The sequence below is a fragment of the Oryctolagus cuniculus genome, chromosome 19, assembly GCF_964237555.1.
Source record: "Oryctolagus cuniculus chromosome 19, mOryCun1.1, whole genome shotgun sequence".
Lineage (NCBI taxonomy): Eukaryota > Metazoa > Chordata > Mammalia > Lagomorpha > Leporidae > Oryctolagus > Oryctolagus cuniculus.
This window is the reverse complement of record NC_091450.1, coordinates 57,768,447-57,791,565: the sequence shown is the minus strand read 5'-3', so window position 1 is coordinate 57,791,565 and position 23,119 is coordinate 57,768,447. Positions and strand designations below refer to the sequence as shown.

Genomic DNA, 23,119 nt, shown 5'->3' with positions numbered 1-23,119 from the left:
TGGCCATGGGCCTGGACCATCATTGGGATTGAGAGTGAGTATCGTACGTCCCCCAGTACAACTTCCATCTGAGGCCGCACATTCATGGTTCCATACTACTGCTGGGACTGAGGACATGTACTGAATTCTGCTGCTGCCTCTTCCCAGGACCAGTTGCTTGTGAGGCCTCACTACCACTTGACCTTAGGGTAGATGGTGCACTCCCTGGCCATTACCTCCTTCCATGGCCATCTATTAGTGGGCCCACATCACTTCTGAGACTAGCTGAAGGCATTTAAACACCCCCTCCCTTGGTCACCACCTCCCCCTGTAGCCAGCTACTGCTCATTGGCCCAAACCACTGGGACTGAGAGTGGGCACTGCACTCCACAGCTGCTGCCCCTCCTGTGGCAAGCTTCTCATCGGCCCACACCATGAGAATAATACTGGGACTCAGACTAATGCTGAAGGTCCTTGCCAACAGCACAGTTGACTTACGCTGCCTGAGGAAGCACATACCATTCTTGTGGTATACCCGCTGTTATTGCTACAGTGGCCACACAGCAGGCTCCCAGATCCACTGTTGTGTGCATTACATTGGCCTGGACTGCTACAATGTTGTCCCCACTGTGTGGTCTCCAGAGACAATGAGTCTTCCTGACTTGCCATCAGATGCATCACATCAAAGACCATAGATTGAAGCCCAAAGAGATACAGGTAGACTACACTATGGCACCTAACTGTAAGGAAAGTGAAGGTACCCCATCAAACTGACACCTCAAGGCACCTTCAGGCATTAGCTATTTTCTATTAAAACCAATGTATAAAACTGATCGAAACAGCCATCTACCAGATGTGAAAATCTCAATGTAGTCACAAGAAAAAATGAAAGAAACAAAGAAATATTATGCCTCAAAAGGAATATAATAACTTTCTAGAAACAGAATTGCTATCCCCAAACCACATTGATGAAATGCATGATAATACATTCAAAAGAATGTTTGAAGGAAGCATTGATATTCAAGAGAGTACAGACAAGGGTTAGCATTGTGGTGCAGTAGGTTAGGCTGCTGCTTGCAATGCTGGCATCCCATATTAATGTGCCAATTTGAGTTCAGCTGCTCTGCTTCTGACCCAGCTCTGTGCTGATGCCCTTGGGAAGACAGTGGAGGATGGCCAAAGTGCTTGGGTCCTTGCAACCCATGTGGGAGATGAGGATGGAGTTCACGAATCCTGGCTTTGGCCTGGCCCAGACTGGGCTGTTTTGGCCATTTTGGAATTGAACCAGTGGATGAAAGATCTTTCTCTTCCTCTCAATCTCCTCCCTCCCCCCTCCTCCCCTGTCTCATTCTTTCAAATTAGTTAATTAATTAATTAATTAATAGTTTTAAAAAGAGAGTACAGACAGTGCAACAAAATCATTCATGATATAAGTAACAAGCTCAGCAAAAACACAGCAATGGTAAAGAAGAACCAAACAGAAACCTTGCAAGTGAAGGATTCAGTAACTCAGATACAAAATACATGTGAAAGCCTTAGCAGCAGCTTGGTTCAAGAGAAAAAAATATCTGAACTTGAAGACAGGTCTCATGAAATGTTCTAGTCAGACACACAGAAATAAAGAATAAAGATAGCCTCAGGGATCATCAGCACAGCATTACATGAACTAATATTCTAATTTTGAGGTCCATGAAGGGAAGAAAATGGAGAAGGTGCATGAAATCTATTCAATGAAAGAGTCCTATGAAATTCCCAAATCATGGAAAAGATACTCTTATTCAAGCACAGGAGTCCCATAGGAGCCAAAATAGACATGAGAAAAAAAGATACTCACCCACAGCATGTGACAATCAACCTGTCAAAAGTCCAAGGCAAAGGTAGAACTATAAAAGGAGCAAGAAAAATAATATCAAGTCACATTTGGGGGAACTTCCATCATACTAACAGCAGATTTTTCAGCAATGACATATTTCATATTCTTAAAGAAAATTTCCTGCAAAACTATCCTTTAGAAATAAGGAGAAATAAAGACTTTCCAAGGCAGACAAGCACTGTAGGAATTCATAATCAAAAGCTGGCCTTACAAAAGGTACTAATTCTAGAAGTGAAAGATAACTACCATCATACAAATATGTGTAAATATTAAATCCATAGGAAGAACAGATGCACAAAAGAGAAACAGAAAAGAATAAATCCTTTTCAATAAAGTAAGTGACTAAACCATGAAGATGAACAGCCATAAAACAAGACTAGAACAAAAGATATTTAAAAATAGAAGAAATTTAGGAAAATGATAGGGGTCTTTACATAATTATAACCTTGATACAGACTGAGTGAATGGATATAAAAATAAGACCCATAGATGGTCAATGAACAAAAAACTCACATTACCAGTAAAGACTCAGATTGAAACTGAAGGGTTGAAGGAAGACACTTCATACAATGGAAATCAAACTCAAGTAGGAACAGCCATCCTTCTGTCACTGAGAACAGATTTTAAGACACAAGCTTTAAAAAGAGACAAAGGTGGCCAGCATATCAAGGGATCAGTTTAACAGGAAACTATTATGATGATAAATATAAAATGTACCTAATTCTGGAGCACCCAGTATTTTTAAAAGAACATTATTAGATCTAAAGGCAGAGATAGAATCTAACACAACAATAGTGAGACATTTCAACATCTCACCTTCATTGATGGACAGGTCATCCAGAAAAACTCAGTGAGGAAACATCCGTGATAAACTGCACTATAGCCCAAGTGGAGCTAACATTGACAGACATTTCATTCAACAGCTGCAGCATTTACATAATTTCCATCAGAACATGGAATAGTCCCAAGAAAAAAACATATATTAGGCTACAAAACAAATCTAAACCAACTCAACAGAATCAAAATCATAACATCAATATTTTCTGAGAAAAACTGAGAATCAACACTAGAAATGGTAGAAATTATACACATACATGGAGATTGAACCACATGGCATCGAAGGAACAGTGGGTCATTAAAGAAATTAAACAAGACATTTAAAAAGATCTCAAAACAAAGAAAAATGAAAACAATATACCAAAACTATGGTACAAAATAAGTACTCAAAGAAATGTTTATAAGAATGGATGCCTAAATTAAAAAATAACAATATATCCCAAGGACCAAGAAAAGCAAAACAACAACAATCCCAAAATCAGTAAAGGAAAGAAAGAGCAGAGCAGAAATTAATGAAACAGAAATGAAAAGGCACACAAAGATCAATGAAATAAATGATTCTGGAAAGGCAAAGTTGGCTGGACTTGATACCAGAGAAACTAGGGCTGGGCTGTTGGTCCCTGGACAAGAGTTTACCAGGGAGAAGGAGTTGATACAAAGAAACAGGTTTATGCAGGAGGCTAGCAGTCTTGGGAGAGAAGCAGACAGCTTTGTGTCAATGCTTTTCCTGTCTTGCCAGTTAACAAGAGCACATTTAAAGGAGAAAAGGAGCTGGAGGAAGTGAGAGGGGATAATGGGCAAACTGGGAAGGCCAGTTTGAAAGCAGTTGGAGGTGGTTCGTTTGATGTAGGGCTTGATTGTTTACAAGGGGATGGTGTGGTTCCTTCCTTAGCTGAAGTCCTGTGATTCTAGCCATTTTCCAGTAGTCAGTCTTCAAATTCTTTTTGTTTTAAATTTTTATTTATTAAAAAAGCAATGACAGAAAGATACTGAGGGAAAGAGGGAGGGAGAGAGAGGAAGAAGGAAAGATCTTCCATCTACTGGTTCACTCCCCAAATGGTGGCAATAGCTGGAGCTGGGCTAGGCTGAAGCCAGGAGCCTGGAACACCATCTGGGTCTCCCACGTGGTTAGCAGGTGCTCAAGAACTTGGGCCATCTTCTGGTTCTTTCCCAGGAGCATCAGTAGGCAAATGGACTGGAAGCAGAGCAGTGGGACTCAAACTGGTGCTCGCATGTGGGATGCTGATGTCATGGGTGGCTGCTTAACCTGCTGCGCCACAGCGCCAGCCCCAGTCCCAAAATTCTTAGGAAAGTTGTATTTTTTTTCTGTTGAATTAAACATAGTTTTAATTAGCCACAAGATCAGAAAATTAGCTTTTGGTAAGCAGAATGTGTAAAGAGGAAATAAAATATATTTACTACAGTTACAGACTAGGAAAAAAAAAAAAAGAAAGTGAAACCAAGCTGCAAAACAGTGCCTTGAATGCAGACTAGATGCCCTCAGGCCCATCTCCTAGCCTGCCTCCCTTAGTTTCAAGTATCCTTGCCATGCCTTTTGAAAGCATTAAAATTAACTTTGACTTGAGAGAGTGGGACAGCTGGCCCCACAGGCTCCAGTGCCTAGATTCACAAGGTCATCTGCCTCTCTACCAGAGGAAACCTGGATGCCCAGTATTACCTGATGAATCTGGCTTTGGGGAATCCCAGGTCCAGGGCAGTCATAGCCACCTGTATGGATAGCAGGTACATACTTCAACATCATAGAAGTTTCCTGAGTAAGACAAAGAACCAACATCACCCTGAATGGGGAAAAGATGAAAACTTCTGGGGCTGGTGCTGTGGCATAGCAGGTAAAACAGCCACCTGCACCCCTGGTATCCCATATGGGTACTGGTTCAAGTCCCAGCCACTCCACTTTTGGTTCAGTTCCCTGCTAATGTGCTTGGGAAAGCAGCAGAAGGCAGCCAATACTTGGGACCTTGTACCAATGTGGGAGACCTGGAAGAATCTCCTGGCTTCTGGTTTCAGATTGGCACAGCTCCACCCATTGTGGCCATTTGGGAGTAAACTAGCAGATGGAACATTTCTCTCTCTCTCCCGCTCTCTCTCTCTCTGCCTTCAAATAAATAAATAAATCTTAAAAACAAAAAGATGAAAACTTTTCTTCTAAAATCTGGAACAAGAAATGAATGTCTGCACTCACCATTCTTATCCAGCACGATAACAGAAGTGTTGGCCAAAGCAATTAAGCTATAGAAAGAAATAAAAGGCACAGAAATATGTCTGGAGGAAATAAAATTATCCTCACTTGCAGATGATTTGACATATAGAAAAATGCAGCCAAAAGACTATTAGAACTAATAAATGAATTCATGCAGGAAACATGCAGGATTTGAAATCATCATACAAAAATAAACAGCATTTTTATACATCAATAACAAACTTGTGGAGGAAGGAGGAAACTATCAAAGTATTTCTACCTGCAATAGCTACCAAAGCAATCAAATGCATAGGACCAAATTTAACCAGGAAAGTGAATGACCTCTATAATAAAAATTTACAAACACTATTGAAAGAAATTGAAGAGGACCCCACACCCCTGGCCCAGAAGAACATTCTCCTGTGTTCATGGATTGGGAGAAAAATGCAGTTAAAATGCCCATACTACAAAAAGCTGTTTACAGATTTAATATAGTCACCATCAAAATATGGATGGCACTCTTAATGAAAATAGAATAAGCAATCCTTTTTCAAAAACATTTATTTGAAAGGCAAAGTTACAGACAGAGGTAGAGACAGAGAGAGAGGTCTTACATCCATTGGTTTACTCCCCAAATGGGTGCAATGACCAGGGCTGGGCTAGGCTGAAGCCAGGAGCCACTAGCTTCTTCTGGGTCTCCCATGTGGGTGCAGGGGCCCATACACTTGGGCAATCCTCCTCTGGTTTCCCAGGTGTATTAGCAGGGAGCTGGATTGGAAGTGGAGCAGCTGGGGCTTGAAGCAGTACCATAGGGGATGCTAGCACTGCAGGCCAGGGCTTTAACCAGCTGCACCACAGCTTTGGACCCAAAATAAACAGTCCTAATAGTCACAGAAGCAAAAGAGACTCTGAGCAGCAAAAGCACTATTGAGCCAAAAGAACAAGGCGGGAGAATCACAATACCTGATCTCAAAGCACACCATACTATACTAAAACAGCATGGTACTGGCATATAAATGAACATATATAGCAGAATGGAGATCCTGGAGATATATCCACACCTCTACAGCTATGTGATGTCATCAGATTTACCTTGGAGAAAAGAGAGTCTTTAATAAATGGCGCTGTTAAAAGTGAACTCACATGCAGAAAATTGAAATTTGACCTCTAGGTTTCACACCATACAAAGATTGACACAAAATGGATTAAAGCCCTAAATGTGAGACCTGAAACTATGAAACTTCTAGAAGAAAACCTAGGGAGAACACTTCAAGATATCAGTACAGGGGCCGGCGCTGTGGCTCACTTGGTTAATCCTCTGCCTGCGGTGCCAGCATCCCATATAGGTGCCGGGTTCTAGTCCTGGTTGCTCCTCTTCCAGTCCAGCTCTCTGCTGTGGCCCGGGAGGGCAGTGGAGGATGGCCCAAGTCCTTGGGCCCTGAACCCGCATGGGAGACCAGGAGAAGCACCTGGCTCCTGGCTTCGGATCAGCACGGTGCGCCAGCCATAGTGGCCATTTGAGGAGTGAACCAATGGAAGGAAGACCTTTCTCTCTGTCTCTTTCACTGTCTATAACTCTACCTGTCAAATAAAAAAAATTTTCTAAAAGAAAAAAAAAAAAAGATATCAGTGCAGGCAAAAGCATTTTTGAAACTCCTCCAAAGTACAATCAATAAAAGTAAAAAAATAGGCAAATGGAATTATATCAAACTGAAAATCTTCTGAGGTCAAAGGAAACAATAAACATAGTATAGAGACAACCACAAGAATGAGAGAAAACATTGAATACTGTTCTTCTGACAGAGGATTAACATCCAGAATAAAAAATAAAAAAACTCACCACCAACAACAACGGCAAGAAAAAGTACAGGTAAGAAGTAGGTATAGGATCTGAATAAATATTTCTCAAAGCAGAAATAAACTGACCAACAAACATACAGAAAAAATGCTCACTATCACTAACCATTAGGAAAATGGAAATAAAACCCATATGTGGCATCATCTATCTAAAGGGAAGATGGAAATCTGACCTTTGCCCTTTGCTGCTGGGTGGTGGTCTCCTAGAATGTGCTGCCTGCTGGGATCTTTGCCTGGGAGTTTACCCCCTGGCAGTCCACCACTGTGATTTGTGTTGGGGCCTTTGGAACATGCCCAGTCGCTTCCAACCCCTGAGTAACTGGAGACTGAAGGTGTTAGCTCAAACCTTCAGGAGGGGATGGAGACTAAAGGCAGCAGGTGGTCAGCATGTGGTTGAGCCCTAATTAAAACTCTACACCAAAGAAAGCATCAGATGACCTACTCTCCAGAACCTCAGGTGTTGAGCTGAGGTGGGGGTTTCACATTGTATATATTCAAATGCTTCAAGAGCATCTGTTGGAAAGATAGTGGTGACGTAGTGGGTAAAGCTGCCACCTGCAATGCTGGAATCCCATACAGGTGCCAGTTCGAATCCCAGCTGTTCCACTTCCGATCCAGCTCTCTGCTAAGGCCTGGGAAAGCAGTAGAAGATGGCCCAAGTCCCTGGGCCCGCGCACCTGCATGGGAGACTTGGAAGAAGCTCCTGTCTTTGGATCGGCCCAGCTCCGGCTGTTGCAGCCATTTGGGGAGTGAACCCTTGGTTGGAAGCATTCTCGCTCTCTCTCTGCCTCTGCCTCTCTGTAACTCTGCCTTTCAAGTAAATAAATAAATCTTTAAAAAGTAAAAAAAATAAAGAAAGGATAGTCAGAACTGAAGACGTCCATGGGAACTCTTGAACTGTGGGCTAGTTACAGCAGTGAATCAAGTCTTGTGGTGACTGTGTCCTTAACCTGTGATGTTGCACTGCACTCTGGGCAAAAGATTCTTTATATGGGCTACATGTAGAAATATTTACACTATTAGAAATTGAAATCTAAAATTTTAACTGTTTCATTATAACATAACAATATTAAGTTCCTTGCCTAGTAATATGAATGTAATATGGTTTTATGAGCAGTAAGTATATTTTACCAAGGAAAATTTAGTGAGAATTATAATTTTTCTTCCTTTTTAATTAAAGATTTGTTTATTTATTTGAAAGGCAGAGTTACAGAAAGAGGGAGAAAAGGGAGAGAGACACAGAGAGAGCTTCCAACCACTGGTACACCTACCAAATGGTTGTAATGGCTGAGGCTGGGCTATGCCAAAGGCAGAAGCCAAGAGCCAGATGCCAAGAGCTTCAGGTGGGTGGCAGGGATGCAAGCACATAGGCTGTCTTCCACTGCTTTCCCAGGTGCATTGGCAGGGAACTGGATTGGAAGTGGTCTAGAACAGTTCCTCATATGGGATGCTGGTGTTACAGGTGGCAGATTAACCCACTGTACCACAATGCTGGCCCCCAATATTTTTTCAAATCTATTAGAGTTGTAGCTTAATCAAAGATATCTGATAAAAGAAATGAAAGAGGATCCATGTAAAAAGAAAAAAATTCTGTTTATTTTTAAAAAACTGAACATTGTTGAGATATTATTATCCAAAATGATCTATAGATATATTGCAATTCCTGTGAAAATATCAATATTTTATCCAAAAATAGAAAAATCCATGTTAAAATTAACATGGAATCTTGGGGGACTCTGAATATCCAAATATTCTTGAAGACAATTATGAGTTTCACAGTTGCCATTATCAAAACTTACTACAAGCCTAGTGTGATGCTTATAATAGACATATAGACCAATGAAGCAGAACAGAATCACCAGAAACAAGTCTTCACACATATATTAAAATGATACTTTTATGATTTATTTATTTATTTCAAAGGCAGAGTTACAGAGAGAAAGAGAGAAACGGCTTACTCCCCAGATGGCTGCAATGGCCAAGGGCTGGGCCAGGCAGAAGTCAGGAGCCAGGTCTCTCATGTGGGTGACTCTAAACTTGAATCATCTTCCACTGCTTTTCCCAGCCCATTTGCAGGGAGCTGGATCAGAAGTTGAGCAGCTGTGGCCCAAACTGGTATAAATGAACTGCAATACAATGATAGTTGAGGACTTCAACACCACACTTGCAGCAATGGTCAAATCATCTAGACAGAAAATCAACAAAGAATCGGCAGAGTTAAATTGCACTCTGGGTAAATTAGACCTAACTGACAACTACGGAGCATTCCATACAACAGCTGCAGAATACACATTCTTCTCAACTACACGTGGTACATTAACCAGGATAGGTAATATGTGAGCCCACAGAAAAGCCAACAATTTGAAGAAGATTAGATTCATATCAAGTATCTTTCATGACCACAATTATATAACACTAGATCTCATTTACAGTTAGAATTTCAGAAATACACAAAAATATGTATTTCTTTTAAAAAGCCAATGAGTCAATGAAGAACCTAAAAGGAAATTTAAATTTTTCTTAAGATAAATGAAAATACAACATACTGAAAGCTATGGATGCATTGCAGCAAAAGCAATTCTAAAAAAAAAAAAAAAAGATAACAGCAATGAATATCTACATCAGAAAAGAACAGAGACCTCTCACAATGTTGCAACTCAAGGAACTATAAGAAAGGAGGAAAAAACTCACACCAGGGGCTGGCGTGTGGTGCAGTGGGTTAGGCAGCCACCTGTAAGGCTGGCATCCCATATGAGCACTGGTTCAAATCCCGGTTGCTCCACCTCTGATCCAACTCCATGCTAACGCACCTGGGAAAGCAGCAGATGACTTTAGTACATTGGCCCCTGTCACTCACGTGGGAGACCTAGATGGGACTCCTGACTTTGGCCTGACCCAACCCTAGCCATTGTGGTCATCTGGGAAGTGAACCAGCAGATGGAAGCTCTCTCTCTCTCTCTTTTTTCACTTACTCTTTCTATAACTTCAAAAAATAAATAAATAAATCTTTAAAAAAATCGCCTTGGGGCCAGTGCTGTGGCATAGTGGGCTAGGCCTTTTCCTGCAGTGCTGATATCCCATGTGGGCACTGGTTCAAGTCCCAGATGTTCCTCTTCTGATCCAGCTCTCTGCTATGGTCTGGGAAAGCAGTTGAAGATGGCCCAAGTGTGTGGGTCCCTGCACCCACGTGGGAGACCCAGAGGAAGCTCCTAGCTTCTGGCTCCTGGCTTCGGATCAGTTCAGCTCTGGCTGTTGTGGCTAACTGGGGCATGAACCAGCAGATGGAGGATCTCTCTCTCTCTCTCTCTCTCAATCTCCTCTGTCTGTAACTCTACGTCTCAATAAATAAAATCTTAAAAAAAAAAAACCACCTTGAACCAAATTATTAGAAGGAAAGGAATAATAAAGATCATGACAAAAACAAATGACTAGAAAAATAAACACTAGAAAAATAGATTTTTTTTGAAAAAAGAAACAATTGGCAAAACTTTAGATAGACTAAGAAAAAAAGAAGACTCAAATAAATAAAATCAGATATGAAAAAGGAGACATTGCATCTAATATGACAGAAATATAAAGAATCATAAGAAACTACTATAGGCTGGTGCCATGGCTCACTTGGTTAATCCTCTGCCTGCAGCACCAGCATCCCATATGGGTGCCGGGTTCTAGTCCTGGTTGCTCCTCTTCCAGTCCAGCTCTCTGCTGTAGCCCAGGAGGGCAGTGGAGGATGGCCCAAGTGCTTGGGCCCCTGCACCCGCATGGGAGACCAGGAAGAAGCACCTGGCTCCTGGCTTCAGATTGGCGCAGTGCTGGCCATAGCAGCCATTTGGGGAGTGAACCAATGGAAGGAAGACCTTTCTCTCTGTCTCTCTCTCTCAATGTCTATAACTCTACCTGTCAAATTAAAAAAAAAAAACTACTATAACAATCAATGCTAATGAATTGGATAAATCAGAAGAAATGGATGAAATCCTGGATATGTACAACTTGCCAAGATCAAATTATGAAGAAACAGGAAAAATGAACAGATAAATAATGAGTTAGGAAATGAAAATAGTGATTAAAAGTCTCCCATATAAGAAAGTCCAGGATTCTGTGAAACATATTTTTTTTAAAAAAATTTTTATATGTTTATTTGAGAGGCAGAGTTACAGAGAGAGGGAAAGACAGAAAAAGTCTTCCATCTGCTGGTTCACTCCCCAAATGGCTGCAACGGTTGGAGCTGGGCTGATCAGAAGCCAGGAGCTGGGAGCTTCCTCTGGGTCCCCTACATGTGTGAGGGGCCCACTGCTTTCTGAGGCCATTAGCAGGGAGCTGGATCAGAAGTGGAGCAGCTGGGACTGGAACTGGTGCCCTTATGGGATGCCGGCACCGTGAGGCGAAACTTAGCCTCCTATGTCACTTCATGGTCCCCAGTCTATCAAATATTTAAAAGAGAACTAATTTCAATTCTCAAACTGTTAAAAAAAAAGGAAGAGAATGGAATATTCCCAAACTTACTTTATGAAGCTAGCATTACCATGATATCCAAACCAAAGACACAACAAGAATAAAACACAACGTAAATCATAGAATCTGAATCCAGAGGCACATTGACATGATCATTCACCATGATCAAGTGAGATTCACTCCAGGGATGCAAGATTATTTCAACACATACAACTCAATGAATGTAACACATCCCATTAACAGAATGAAGGACAAAACCACACAATTGTTTCAACAGATGCAGAAAAAGCATGTTACAAATGTCAACATCCTTTCATGAAAAAACTCTCAAGAAATTAAGTACAGACAGAATGGATCTCAACATAATAAAAGTCATACAAACATGACAAATCCACAGCCAACATCATTCTGAATGGGGAAAATTTGAAAGTTTTTCTTTTAATTTCATCACTTAAATATTGCACCAGAAGTGAAAGCCAGAGAAATTAGGCAAGAGAAAGAAATAAAAGGTAGCCACATTGAACAGGAAGTTTATTGTCCCTGTTTTCCCAACATGATCATATTACAGAATACTGAAAAGACTCCACCAAGAGCTGTTAGAGCTAATAAATGAATTCAGTAAAGTTGCAAGATACAAAATCAATAACAAAAATGAGCAACACTGCTGTTCACCAACAATGAACTATCTGATGAAGAAATATCAAAAATCCCATTCACAATAACTTAAAAAGTACTTGTGAATAAATTTAACCAAAGAGGTGAAAGATCTCTACATTGAAACTATAAAACAGTGATGAAAAGAAATTGAAGAATGTACAAAAAAAGATATTCTGTATTCATAGATTGGAAGAATTAATACATTAAAATACCCATAATACTCAAAGCACCCAATATATTCAATGCAATATCAATAAAAATATACCTCACATAAATATAAAAAGCAACACAAAAATTTGCAAGGAACCACAACAGACCCCTAGTGTGAAAGTAGTACTGGACAAAAAGAACAAAGTTGAAGGCATCAGTCTACCCAGCTTCAAAATATACTACAAGGCTTGACCGGTGCCACGGCTCACTAGGCTAATCCTCTGCCTTGTGGCGCCAGCACACCAGGTTCTAGTCCTGGTCAGGGTGCCAGATTCTGTCCCGGTTGCCCCTCTCCCAGGCCAGCTCTCTGCTGTGGCCAGGGAGTGCAGTGGAGGATGGCCCAAGTGCTTGGGCCCCGCACCCCATGGGAGAGCAGGAGAAGCACCTGGCTCCTGCCATCAGATCAGCGTGGTGCGCCAGCCGCAGCACTCTGGCTGCAGCGGCCATTGGAGGGTGAACCAATGGCAAAGGAAGACCTTTCTCTCTGTCTCTCTCTCACTGTCCACTCTGCCTGTCAAAATAAATAAATAAAAATATATAACGCAGTAATAACCTAAAACAGTGTAGTATTTATGTGAATACAAACAGAGAAATGGAACAGAATGGATAGCCCAGAAGTAAAACCATGCATTTCTAGTTAACTCATTTTCAACAATTGTGCCAGAAATCCACAATGGAGAAACGATGTTCTCTTTAATCAAATATCTTGGGAAAAATGGATATTCACATTTCAAAGAATGAGATTAGATCCTTAGCTCCCAGTACTGCAGACATTAAGCCAAAATGAATGGAAGACTTTATTCTAAGTCCAGAATTGATAAAACTAGTAGAAGAAAACATATGGAGAAGTTCTATGCCATTGGTCTGGTCAGTGATTGTTTTAGATATGGCCTCATAAGCAAGGCAACTAAAGCAAAAAGACAAAAATGATTCCATCAAGCTAATAAGCTACACACAGCAAAAGAAACAATCTACAGAATGAAGAGAGAATTTACCAAATATGAATAATAAATATTTGTGACTTATGCTTCTGCAAGTGGGTTAGCATATGAATTACACAAGTTACTCCAACAGTTCAATAGCAAGAAAACAAAAAACTCAATTTAGAGGCCGCACCCATCTCAAGCCTCCAAGGCTCCTCCAACAGCAGGCAGTCCACTTAACACGGACACAGCATAAATAAAAAAAAAAAAAAAAAAAGAAAAAAAAAACGCACAGTGACGCAAGAAGAATTAACTATGCCGAGTAACAAACACAGAAATAGAGGGAGCAAGATCAACGATGACACTATGATGCCTCCAAATAAGCAAAACACCCCAAGCCAAGAGTATGAAGATGATGAGATAGAAGAAATGCAAGATACGGATTTCAAAAAATTTATGATAAGAACATTTAGAAGTTTTCAAAAGCAAATCCTTGAACTACAGAAATCCTTAATGGACAAGATTGAAAATCTCTCTCGTGAAAACGAAATTTTAAGGAAGAGTCAAAATGAAACTCAGAAACTAGTAGAACAGGAAAGTGTTATAGTGAAGAGAAATCAAAATGAAATGAAGAGCTCAATAGATCAAATGACAAACACATTAGAAAGCCTTAAAAACAGAATGGGTGAAGCAGAAGAGAGAATATCGGACTTAGAAGATAGAGCACAGGAAAACATACAGTCAAACCAAAGAAAAGAAGAGGAAATTAGAAACCTAAAAAATATTGTTGGGAATCTACAGGATACTATTAAAAAAACCAACATTCGAGTTCTAGGAGTTCCTGAAGGCATGGAGAGAGAGAAAGGATTGGAAGGCCTTTTTAGTGAGATACTAGCAGAGAACTTTCCAGGTTTGGAGAAGGACAGAGATATCCTAGTACAGGAAGCTCATAGAACCCCCAATAAACATGACCAAAAGAGATCCTCACCACGACACGTGGTAATTAAACTTACCACAGTGAAACATAAAGAAAAGATCCTAAAATGTGCAAGAGAGAAACGTCAGATTACTCTCAGAGGATCTCCAATCAGACTCACAGCTGACTTCTCATCAGAAACCCTACAAGCTAGGAGGGAATGGCGAGACATAGCACAGGTGCTAAGAGAGAAATATTGCCAGCCCAGAATATTATATCCTGCCAAGCTCTCATTTGTGAATGAAGGTGAAATAAAGACCTTTCATAGCAAACAGAAATTGAAAGACTTTGTGGCCACTCGTCCGGCCCTGCAAAAGATACTTAAAGATGTGCTACACTCAGAAACACAGAAACACGGCCATCAATATGAAAGAAGGGAAAGGAAGAACACCTACCAGTAAAAGAGCATGGGAAGCTCAAAGCATATACTAGAAAATATTTCCGGGAAAATGGCAGGGCAAAGTCACTACGTATCAATAGTCACATTGAACATTAATGGTCTGAATTCTTCAGTTAAAAGACACCGTTTAGCTGACTGGCTCACAGAACACAACCCAACTATTTGTTGCCTACAAGAAACACATCTCTCTAACAAAGAGGCATGCAGACTGAAAGTGAAAGGTTGGAAAAAGATATTCCATGCCAACAGAAACCAAAAAAAAGCAGGTGTAGCCATATTAATATCAGACAAAATAAACTTTAATACAAAAACTGTTAAGAGAGACAAAGAGGGACACTATATAATGATTAAGGGTTCAATTCCACAGGAAGATGTAACTATTATAAATGTATATGCACCTAATTACAGGGCACCGGTCTATTTAAAAGAGATGTTAAGGGACTTAAAGGGAGATTTAGATTCCAATACAATAGTACTGGGGGACTTCAATACTCCACTCTCAGAAATAGACAGATCATCCGGACAGAAGATCAACAAGGAAACAGCAGATTTAATTGACACTATTGCCCAAATGGATCTAACAGATATCTACAGAACTTTCAACCCTACATCTACAGACTTCACATTCTTCTCAGCAGCGCATGGAACCTTCTCTAGGATTGACCACATACTAGGCCATAAAGCAAGTTTCAGCAAATTTAAAAGAATTAGAATCATACCATGCAGCTTCTCAAACCACAGCGGGATGAAGCTGGAAATTAGCAACTCAGGAAACCCCAGAAAGTATGTAAACACATGGAGACTGAACAACATGCTCCTGAATGAACACTGGGTCATTCAAGAAATCAAAAGAGAAATCAAAAACTTTCTGGAAGTAAATGAAGACAACAACACAACATATCAAAACTTATGGGATACAGCAAAAGCAGTATCGAGAGGCAAATTTATAGCAATAGGTGCCTATACCAAGAAATTGGAAAGGTACCAAATAAATGAGCTTTCAGTGCACCTCAAGGACCTAGAAAAACTGCAGCAAACCAAACCCAAATCTAGTAGGAGAAGAGAAATAATTAAAACCAGAGAAGAAATTAATAGGATTGAATCCAAAAAAAACATTACAAAAAATCAGCCAAGCGAGAAGCTGGTTTTTTGAAAAAATAAACAAAATTGACACCCCATTGGCCCAACTAACTAAAAAAAAGAAGAGAAAAGACCCAAATCAATAAAATCAGAGATGAAAAAGGAAACGTAACAACAGACACCACAGAAATAAAAAGAATCATCAGAAATTACTACAAGGACCTGTACGCCAGCAAACAGGAAAACCTATCAGAAATGGATAGATTCCTGGACACATGCAACCTACCTAAATTGAACCAGGAAGACATCGAAAACCTAAATAGACCCATAACTGAAACAGAAATTGAAACAGTAATAAAGGCCCTCCCAACAAAGAAAAGCCCAGGACCAGATGGATTCACTGCTGAATTCTACCAGACATTTAAAGAAGAACTAATCCCATTTCTTCTCAAACTATTCAGAACAATCGAAAAAGAGGGAATCCTCCCAAATTCTTTCTATGAAGCCAGCATCACTTTAATCCCTAAGCCAGAGAAAGATGCAGCACTGAAAGAAAATTACAGACCAATATCCCTGATGAACATAGACGCAAAAATCCTCAATAAAATTCTGGCCAATAGAATACAACAACACATCAGGAAAATCATCCACCCAGATCAAGTGGGATTCATCCCTGGTATGCAGGGATGGTTCAACATTCGCAAATCAATCAATGTGATTCACCACATTAACAGACTGCAGAAGAAAAACCATATGATTATCTCAATTGATGCAGAGAAAGCATTTGATAAAATTCAACACCCTTTCATGATGAAAACTCTAAGCAAATTGGGTATAGAAGGAACATTCCTCAATATAATCAAAGCAATTTATAAAAAACCCACAGCCAGCATCCTATTGAATGGGGAAAAGTTGGAAGCATTTCCACTGAGATCTGGCACCAGGCAGGGATGCCCACTCTCACCACTGCTATTTAACATAGTTCTGGAAGTTTTAGCCAGAGCCATCAGACAAGAAAAAGAAATCAAAGGAATACAAATCAAGAAGGAAGAAGTCAAACTATCCCTCTTTGCAGACGATATGATTCTGTACTTAGAGGATCCAAAGAACTCTACTAAGAGACTATTGGAACTCATAGAGGAGTTTGGCAAAGTGGCAGGATATAAAATCAATGCACAAAAATCAACAGCCTTTGTATACACAAGCAATGCCATGACTGAGAAAGAGCTGCTAAGATCAATCCCATTCACAATAGCTACAAAAACAATCAAATACCTTGGAATAAACTTAACCAAGGACGTTAAAGACCTCTACGATGAAAATTACAAAACCTTAAAGAAAGAAATAGAAGAGGATACCAAAAAATGGAAAAATCTTCCATGCTCGTGGATTGGAAGAATCAACATCATCAAAATGTCCATTCTCCCAAAAGCAATTTATAGATTCAATGCAATCCCAATCAAGATACCAAAGACATTCTTCGCAGATCTAGAAAAAATGATGCTGAAATTCATATGGAGGCACAAGAGACCTCGAATAGCTAAAGCAATCTTGTACAACAAAAACAAAGCTGGAGGCATCACAATACCAGACTTCAAGACATACTACAGGGCAGTTGTAATCAAAACAGCATGGTACTGGTACAGAAACAGATGGATAGACCAATGGAACAGAATTGAAACACCAGAAATCAACCCAAACATCTACAGCCAACTTATATTTGATCAAGGATCTAAAACCAATTCCTGGAGCAAGGACAGTCTATTCAATAAATGGTGCTGGGAAAACTGGATTTCCACGTGCAGAAGCATGAAGCAAGACCCCTACCTTACACCTTACACAACAATCCACTCAACGTGGATTAAAGACCTAAATCTTCGTCCTGACACCATTAAGTTATTAGAGAACATTGGAGAAACCCTTCAAGATATTGGCACAGGCAAAGAATTTCTGGAAAAGACCCGGGAGGCACAGACAGTCAAAGCCAAAATCAACTATTGGGATTGCATCAAATTGAGAAGTTTCTGTACTGCAAAAGAAACAGTCAGGAGAGTGAAGAGACAACCGACAGAATGGGAAAAAATATTTGCAAACTATGCAACAGATAAAGGGTTAATAACCAGAATCTACAAAGAGATCAAGAAACTCCACAAAAACAAAACCAACAACCCACTTAAGAGATGGGCCAAGGACTTCAATAGACATTTTTCAAAAGAGGAAATCCAAATGGCCAACAGGCACATGAAAAAATGTTCAAGGTCACTAGCAATCAGGGAAATGCAAATCAAAACCACAATGAGGTTTCACCTCACCCCGGTTAGAATGGCTCACATACAGAAATCTACCAACAACAGATGCTGGAGAGGATGTGGGGAAAAAGGGACACTAACCCACTGTTGGTGGGAATGCAAACTGGTCAAGCCACTATGGAAATCAGTCTGGAGATTCCTCAGAAACCTGAATATAACCCTACCATTCGACCCAGCCATCCCACTCCTTGGAATTTACCCAAAGGAGTTTAAATTGATAAACAAAAAAGCAGTCTGCACCCTAATGTTTATTGCAGCACAATTCACAATAGCCAAGACCTGGAACCAACCTAAATGCCCATCAACGGTAGACTGGATAAAGAAATTATGGGATATGTATTCTTTAGAGTACTATACCGCAGTAAGAAACAACGAAATCCAGTCATTTGCAACAAAATGGAGGAATCTGGAACACATCATGCTGAGTGAAGTAAGCCAGTCCCAAAGGGACAAATACCATATGTTCTCCCTGATCGGTGACAACTGACTCAACACCAAAAAGGAAACCTCCTGAAGTGAAATGGACACTATGAGAAATGGTGACTTGATCAGCATAGCCCTGACTGCTAATGGACAACTTAATACATTATCCCTCATAGTATTTTTTTTTGTCTGTTCTACTTAACATGACTGGTTTAATTCTGTAATTATCACACAGTTATTCTTAAGTGTTGAAAATTAACTGAAATGTGATCCCTGTTAAACATAAGAGTGGGAATAAGAGAGGGAAGAGATGTATAATTTGGGACATGCTCGGGCTGACTTGCCCCAATTGGTAGAGTTGGAAACATACCAGGGGATTCCAATTCAATCCCATCAAGGTGGCATGTGCCAATGCCATCTCACTACTCCAAGTGATCAATTTCAGTTCACAATTGATCATAATGAAAGGACTAAGAGTCAAAGGGAGCACATAAACAAGTCTAGTATCTGCTAACACCAACCGATAGAATAAATAAAGGGGAGAGTGATCCAACATGGGAAGTGAGATACTCAGCAGACTCATAGAATGGTGGATGTCCTAAATAGCACTCTGGCCTCAGAATCAGCCCTAAAGGCACTCGGATCTGGCTGAAAAGCCCATGAGAGTATTTCAGGCATGGAAAGCCAAGACACTCTGGCAAAAAGATCTCTGTGAGTGAGATCCCAGTGGAAAGAACAGGTCTTCAAAGAGGGAGGTGCCTTTCTCTGAAGGGAGGAGAGAACCTCCACTTTGACTATGACCGTGTCTAAACAAGATAAGAGTCGGAGAACTCAAGGGGCTTCCATAGCCTTGGAAACTCATAACTGGTGCATAGGGAGATTACTGATGCCATAAACAGGAGTGTCAATTGGTAAAGTCAACAACAGGAGTCACTGTGCACTTACTCCTCATGTAGGATCTCTGTCCTTAATGTGCTGTACACTGAGGCTTAATGCTATAACGAGTACTCAAACAGTATATTTCACTTTGTGTTTCTATGGGGGTGCAAACGACTGAAATCTTTACTTAATGTACACTAAACTGATCTTCTGTAAAAAAAAAAAAAAAAGAAAAGAAAGAAAGAAATTATCAATTCCCAACTTGACTCTCACTGGGATTAAACATGACAATAGGTCTGATCTGATTTCATCATCATTTAAAAAAAAATCATCTATTATTTTTCACTTTATGTTTCTGTGTGGGAGCAAACTGTTGAAATACTTACTTAAGGTATACTAAGCTGATCTGTATATTAAGATAATCGAAAATGAATCTTGATGTGAATGGAAGGGGAGAGGGAGTGGGAAAGGGGAGGGTTGTGGGTGGGAGGGACGGTATGGGGGGGGAAGCCATTGTAACCCATGAGTCGTACTTTGGAAATTTATATTCATTAAATAAAAGATAAAAAAAAATCAATTACTTTGAAAAAAAAAAAAAACAAATAACTCAATTTAAAAATGGACAAAAGTCCTAAACCAACATTTACTAAGGGAAGACATAGAAAATGCCAAAACATAACGAGAAAATGTTCAACTTCACTAATCATAATGGAAATGCAAATCAAAACCGCAATGAGATATCATTTCACTCCTACTGGAGTGGCTATTACCAAGAAGATGAAAGATGGCAAGTGCTGGCAAGGATGTGGAGTAAAGAGAACACTGTACACTGTTGGTGGAAGTGGAAATTAACAAAGCTTTTATGAACAGTATGGCGGTTCCTCAAAATATTAAAAATGGAACTTCCATAGGGTCCAGCCTTGCACTTCTGTGTACATATGCCGAGGAAATGAAACCAGTAGGTTAAAGAGACATCCACACTCTGTTCATTGCTGTACTATTCACAATAACCGAGACATGCAGTCAACTGTCCATCAACAGATGAAGAGATCATTAAAATGTTGCACATATACACAGTAGAATATTATTCAGCTATAAAATGAATGGAATCCAGTTTTGCAACAGCACGGATGAACCTGGGAAATATTACATTAAATAAAATATGGCAGACACGGTAAGACAAATACCTCATGATTGCACTAAGGTGTAAAATCTAAGACATCCGATCTTGTAGAGGACAGAATAGCATGGTGGTTACCAGAGGCTTGTGTGGCCAGTGGGCAGGGGAAAGGTGGGATGTGGGCGCAAAGAAATATAATTACAGTTAGGCAGGAGAGGTAAAAAGCCCAGCAGAGAGAAATCTAGAGAGACACAAACTAGAAAAGTGATTTCTTGGGACTGGGAGTCAGGGTTGGAGAATGGGGAGGGAATAGTTAGCTGAGAGAGCAAGAGAAAGTGGGAATGTCTGCTAGTGGCTATGGAGTTTCTTTATTTTTTCAAGATTTATTTATTTATTTGAAAGGCAAGTGACAGAAAGGAAGAAACACACACAGAGAGCGAGCGAGTGGGGGGGGGGAGGGGAGGGGAGAGAGAATCTTCTATCTCTGGTTCACTTCTCAAATGGCAACAACAGCCAGGTCTGGGTCTCCATCTAGGTCTCCAAGGGTGCCAGGACCCAAGTACTTGGACCATCTTCCACTGTCTTCCCAGGTACATTAGCAGGAAGGTGAATTGGAAGCAGAGTAGCCATTACTTAAACTGGCATTCATATTGGATTGACTATATAGACATATGGGGACGGGGGGAGGAAGACCGAGCTGCGCCAGCAGAGAGTGAGGCACTGCTTAGCAAGAGTTGGTCCTGCTAGTTACACTCTGCGCCCCCACCCCTGCAGAGGGATGGATAGGTGGGGGAAGGGCTGCTCCCCGACAGGCTAGGGGGCAGGGGAACAGAGAGGGCGATGTGCAAGCCGGAATCAAACGTGGCCGTGTGGGACCTATGAGAAAGATAATACATACCTATTGAGTCAGCGCCGGGACTAGAGCAGGCATGCAGCTCTGCCCGCCCAGGCGGGGGCGCCGTCTCCAAGGCAAGGCACCTCAAGTGGCAGAAATCCCTGCAAATCAGGAAACACGGAGGTTTGGGGCTTTTGTTTTTTTAGTGTTTTTTTGGGGGGGCGGTATCTTCTTTTGTTTGTTTTTGTTTTGTGAGAGGAACCGGGCGGGCGGGGAGAGCGAGCCCGGTTTGCCATGCATACATCCCTTGGATGCTGGAAGCCAGGCTGTGCTCTCCAGTGCCAAGCATCATGCACCGCTAGGGGAGGGGCCACGCGGGCCGGGCCAGGGTCTCGGGCCTTTCTCCGGAGGAGGGGACATAGGCCTGTCTCCAGACCCCAGGCCAGGCTGGGGGCCACTGGGGGAGGAGGGACGGGGACACGCCCCCCCAGTGTCGCCTGGAGGGAAGAAGTCGGCAGAGGCCAGGAGGGGTCCCTGCATCCGGGCTCCCAGGCCCTAGGACACCTCACGCCCCTCGCCGGTCTCCCCTCTCCTGCCAGGAGGGGTGGGGGTGAGGATGGGGCCGGGGTCCCTCACTTAGTGTTTTAGGTGTAGCTCAACTGAAAAACGTGTGGGACCCCTCCTCCCCCAGCCAGCGCCGCCCCGCCCCCTCCCGCCAGAGCCCTGGCGTCGCCCTCTGAGCAGCTCCCAGGGACCCCCGGTTGCGCCCCGCTGGGTGGAGGGGTGAAAGTGGCAATGCTGGCCCCCATCGGGCTGGGGGGGCCCAGGGGGTTCACCGCTCCAGGATGTAAGGCACTGGCGGAGGAGGCTGGGGGAACAAGCCAACTGCTCCGGAACCCACCCCGGCGCTCCAGCAGGACAGGCCGGGCGCCCAGCGCCACCCCTGGGGTCCAATCTCTAGCTTTGGGGGGGGGGCATAGCGATGATTGGAGGTGGCGGGGGGGGGTGAGATGGACGGGGCTGCGCCGTGGCCACTCGGTGTCCCGGGTGACAAAGGTTGAGGTCAGGCACTTAAACCGCATGCTCTGGCGCCCCTTCCCCAGGGGCTACCTGGAGGGGGCAGCCCTCCCCTCCCACGGGCACCTCCCCCTCCCCGCGGCCCGCCCCGCCCCGCCCTGGTAAAGTGCATTTCTTAGTGTGTGCAACGTGGCTCCCTCCCTGGGGCGCCCAGCCGGGCTGGGGTGTCAATTGCATAGACTTCTCCTCCAAGCAGGATGGGCAGGGCGGGAAGACCCCATCCCCAGAGACGGGGAGAGCAAGCAAGTCCCCGGGTGGGGGAGGGGGAGAGGTGCCTGTGCTTTGACGCCCAGTGATGGGCCCCCGCCGCCCACGGTCTCCCCGCGGACCCCCTCTGCCCGACCCCTGCCCTCCACCAAGATCTCGGCTACCCACGGCTGGGGGCCTTGCCGCGCCCCACCCCAAGTGCCCGCCTCCCTCTAGCCAAGGCCATCCAAGGGGAGACGGGGTGTGGGTGGGGGCGGCCGATGTCCATCAGCATCGCTGGGTGTCCTGATGGCCCAGTCCTTGGGCGCGGGCGCTGGGCGGTGCTCACCTGGACCTGGGCAGTAGGGGCCGGGGGAGGGGCAGGCTCGCGTGCTTCAGTCCTGGCCCTATTGGAGCAGCAGGTGCGGAGATGAGACGGCGCCGGCTCCCGCGGGGCAGCACTGCAGTCCAGTGCCTTGGCTTTCTGTCTGCTCAGCTGGGCGGCGTGGGTGGGGTGGGGTTTTCCTGGCCCCTCCCCCATACGTGTCTCGGTTCAGTTTTTCTCTTCCCCCTGGGTGGGTTATGTTTTGTGTTCTCCGCCGGGCTGGGCTTGCTTGGAAGGGGCCGGCTGTGGTGTCCCCTGGGATTGTTGGTGATGGAAGAGGGGCATGGGGCAAGGATCCTTGCTACCCCATGTACCAGGACTGGGCAGCCGAGGGAGACAGAGAGACGCGTGTTCAGGCCCTGGCACCCCCGACCCGGCGGACTAGGCTGCCAGAAACTCCCATCGGGATCCCGGAGGGGCAGTCCTGGGGCTGAGCGGAAGCCACGGGGCAGCACGGGCTC

At 42.8% G+C, this 23,119-nt stretch overlaps 1 long non-coding RNA gene across 1 annotated transcript; it reads right to left on the bottom strand.

The window, feature by feature from the left end:
• Nucleotides 1-8,629: 8,629 nt before the first annotated feature.
• Nucleotides 8,630-22,699, bottom strand: LOC138846847 (uncharacterized). Its single transcript, XR_011384352.1, has 2 exons — nt 22,623-22,699; nt 8,630-8,931 (listed from the first exon to the last, which is right to left on the bottom strand). It is a non-coding gene; the product is annotated as an uncharacterized lncRNA (long non-coding RNA).
• Between the last annotated feature and the right edge of the window lie 420 nt (nt 22,700-23,119).